The following is a 4,436-nucleotide window of genomic DNA, read 5'->3' as shown; positions in this document are numbered from 1 at the left end:
TAAATTCAAAGTTTTAGAAAAGTTCAAAGAGTAACGTAGCCTATCACCTACAATTTCCCATTATAATTAATTACATAACTATTTTTGGATGTCTGCATTCCTTACTGAACTGTAAGCTCTCTGGGGGCAAAAACCACATCTATATTCCCTCATACATCTACAACAGAGCACAAGGAGTCAATGAGTGACCCAAAAGGAGCTCAAGGGCCTTACAGTGTTGTGGACTGCAGTGCCTCCAAGAACTAACATTCTTTAATACAGTCAAGGTCATGGGATGATGGTGCTCCATTCCCATCACCACTGACATACACGTACCTTGGAGTGAACTGAAGCTAAGAAGAAAGATGTAGTGCCAATATCAGTGCTCAATCTTTGACCTGGTTTGTCTCCATGGTCAGGACATGTCCCACCTAGCTTCCCTCCTATGTTAATTTGGTGTTAGTTGCCATACAGTCAGTTGTAACTCATGCTGCCCTATATCTGTGGAGTAAAACTGTTTGATAGGACCTTTTAGAAGCTGGTCACCAGGCCTTTCTTCTGAGGCAATTCTGGTTGGATTCCAACCACCAAGGTTTCAGCTCATAGTCAAGTGCTTAACCTTTTGTGCCACTGAGGGACCTCATATGTTGACTAAACCAAAAATACCAAACCCACTGCTATGGAGTCAATTCTAATTCATAGAAAACCCCATTGGGTTTCCAAAGCTGTCAATCTTTAGTGAAGTAGATTGCTTTATGTTCCTCCCGCAGAGCAGCAGTTGGTTTCAACCACTGACCTTCTGGTTAGGAACCAAATGTCTTCCCCACTACACCACCAGAGCTCCTTATATGTTGACAATTTGTGTTAGGTGCCATTGCATCAGCTCTGTCCCATAGTGACCTTGTGTAAATCAGAACAAAACACTGCCTGGTTGTGCACTATCCTCACACTCCTTGCTGTGCTTAGGCCTGTTCATTGCAGCCACTGTGTCAATCCATCTCACTGAGGGTCTTCCCCTTTTTCTCTCACCCTGCACTTCATCAAGCATGACATCCTCCTCCAGGGAATGGTCCCTTCTGACAACATGCCCAAAGTAGGTGAGATGAAGTCTGGCCATTCTCTCTTCCAAGGAGCATTCTGGCTGTGTATCTTCCAGCACAGATTTGTTCATTCTTCGGACAATCTCAGATTTGTTCATTCTTTGGACAGTCTGTACTTTTAGTATTCTTCACCAACACTACAACTCAAAAGCATCAACTGTTCCTCAGTCTTCCTTATTCATTGTCCAGCTTTCACATGCATATGAGGCTATTGAAAATGCCACGGCTTGGGTTAGGCACACCTTAGTCTTCTCAGAGACATCTTTGCTCTTCGGCACTTTAAAGAGGTCTTTTGCAGCAGATTTGCCCAGTGCAATATGACGTTTGATTTCTTCACCGCTGCCTGCTTCCATTGGTGTTGATTGTGGATCCAAGTAATATGAAATCTTTGATAACTTCAATCTTTTCTACATTTATCATGATGCCACTTATTGGTCCAGTTGTGAGGATTTTCATTTTTTTTTTTTTTTATGCTGAGGTGTAATCCATACTGTAGTCTTTAATCTTCAGCAGTAAGTGCTTCAAGTCATGTTCATTTTTAGCAAGCAAGGTTTTGTCATCTTCATATGTCAGGTTGTTAAATATTTTGACTACAGGACTTGAATGCTCCCATTAGATCATCTCTGGGTTATCAAGATATTTCAAAGTCAGTATCCTTGGAATTAAGGCATCTGAAGCTCATTAAGGACTTACTTTTAAAGACAAGTACTGGGATTGGGAAGGAGCCCTAGTGGGCTCCCTGGTGGAGCACGGTGGTTAAATGCTTGGCTGCCAACTGAAGGGTTGGTAGTTGGTACCCGCTAGTCACTTTATGGGAAAACAATGTGGCAGTTTGCTTCTCTAAAAATTACAGTCTTGGAAATGCTGCGGGGCTGTTCTCCTCTGTCCTGTAGGTCTCTATGAGTTGGAATTAACAGCTATGGTTTTTGTTGTTGTTGTTGTTTGTTTTTTACTAGGATTAGGGAATGGAATTTGGGAGATTTTAGGAGAGACAGCTTCCTCTGAGGGTAACCTGAGGAAGATCACCTAAGGGATGGGGGAGAGTAGCAATAAAATATAGAGGTTTGAGGTTTGACCGTCCCCTTTCTCACTAACCCCTGAGGAGTATACCCCCAGAAGATCCCAACTGCTTGCTTTTGAAGGCTGATGACTAAAGGTTGGACTCACTGGAGATATTTGGATCAATGGGAACTGATGGTAGTGATGGCCAATTAGGTACAAATGACTACTCTCTCAGCAGGTCTGGGGCCTCAGGAAGGAACCTGTGGGGTAAATCTGAGCAGCAAGTCTTGGCCTACAGGGCCATTCACTGATATGCAGTATCTGAAGCAGATTGGCTCCTGAAAGGTAGTTCAAACAAGGAGCAAGTGCAGGGTTGAGGGGAAACAGAATGAAAAATGATATCATAGGAGGGCTGCATGTAGCCTGGGAAAGAAGATACTGTGAGAGCCACTCTTCACTTCCCATTCTGAGTGGACTTGTGGGTCTGGGAGCCTCCTTACCATCAGCTAGCAGAGCCTTTTCCTTTGTTGTTGTTGTTATGTGCTGTCAAGTCGGCCCTGCCTCATAGCGACCCCTCCTTAGGTTTCCGAGGCAGTGTCACTACAGAAGTAGAATTGCCCAACTTTCTTTCCAAGGAGTGGCTGGTTCTTTAGTATGGTAGAAAGAATTCTGAACTGTGGATTGGATCTTGGTCCTGAATATTTCCTGTGTAACCTTGAACACATCTCTTTTCTTCTCTGAGTTCATGTTCCCCATATGTACAACGGAGCAATAATATCTACCCATCAGGATCCATTTGAAAATAAGCGAAGGGATTGTTGTTAAAACTCTTTCTACACACATGAAATGATGGTGATAAAGTTTTGCTTGCGTCTTTTCTCCAGATCTAACCATCAAATTTCTGTGGCAACACAGGATGTAGGCTTAGCCATACCAGAGGGTGGGCTCGGCTGACCTTGGCCCAGGCCATACTTATCTGGGACCTGTCAGCCCTCTAGAAGCTCTGGTGGTACAGTGGTTAAAGCATTTGGCTGCTAACCAGAAGGTCAGTTGTTCGAACCTTCCAGCTGCCCCGTGGGATTGCCCTCTGCTTCTGTAGAGTTACAGTCTTGGAAACTGTACACTCACTGCTGTTGAGTCAGATCTGACTCATAGTGACCCCTCCTTGGGTTTCCGAGGCGGTATCACTACGAAAGTAGATTGCCCACCCTTCCTTCCGAGGAGTGGCTAGTGGGTTTGAACCGCCAGCCTTCTGGTTAGCAGTCAAATGCCTTAGGCACTATTCCACCACAGCTCCCTGGAAACTGTATAGGGCAGTTCTAATCTATCGTATAGGGTCACTATGAGGAATCGATTCCATGGCAGTGGGTTTGGTTTGGAATCAGCTGTCTAAAGCAGTGGTTCTCAAACTTCAGTGTACATAAGAGGGCTTATTAAAATTCAGACTGCTAGGCCTCACTCTCTGAGTTTCTAATTCAGTAAGTCTGGGGTAGGGTCTGATAATTTGCAAATCTAACAAGTTTCCAAGTGATACTGATACTGCTGGCCTGTAGGTCACACTTTGGGAACGCTTACCAGCCACTCCTCAGAAGGAAGGTTGGGCGGGCAATCTACTTCTGTAGTGATACTGCCTCCAAAACCCAAAGGAAGGGTCGCTACGAGTCGGGGCCACTAGATGGCACATAACAACAACTCTAAACTGAAAGTTTATCAGTTTTCCTTCTTCTGACAAGCACATGGATGGCCACCATTGCCCTCTGCTGACCGGACTATAAATTTAACTATCATGTTTCCAGCATAACTAAAACAAACCAAACCTACTGCTTTCAGGTGGATTCTGACTCATAGCAGACATATAGGACAGAGCAGAACTGCCCCCATAGGGTTTCTAAGGCTGTAATCTTTACAGAAGCAGACCACCACATCTTTCTCTCGTGGAGTGGCTGGGAGTTTGAACTACTGACCTTTCAGCTATCAGCCAAGTGCTTAACCACTGTGACACCAGGGCTCTTCTAGAGAAACTGAATAGCTTTAAATAAAATACAAAGTATGGGTGGCAGGAATAGCGTGGTCACCTGTCTGAGATACAGGCAATCAGAAAAACAGCATTCAGGTCCCTCAACAGATAAATGGATAAACAAAATGTGGTATGTACATACAATGGAATACTACTCAGCAGTAAAGAGAAATTAAGTCCTGATGCATGAACTTTAAAAACATCATGCTGAGTGAAGTAAGTCAGTCACAAAAGGACAAATGCTCAGAAAAATGAAACAAGATCTGTACCTCACACCACACACAAAAACGAACTCCAGATGGATCAAAGACTTAAATGTGAAACCTAGAACTATACAG

This window comes from Orycteropus afer, unplaced genomic scaffold, assembly GCF_000298275.1.
Source record: "Orycteropus afer afer isolate SDZICR_OR568_19922 unplaced genomic scaffold, OryAfe1.0 scaffold00507, whole genome shotgun sequence".
Taxonomy (NCBI): Eukaryota; Metazoa; Chordata; class Mammalia; order Tubulidentata; family Orycteropodidae; genus Orycteropus; species Orycteropus afer.
The sequence above is the reverse complement of the archived record's forward strand: the minus strand, read 5'-3'. Positions refer to the sequence as shown.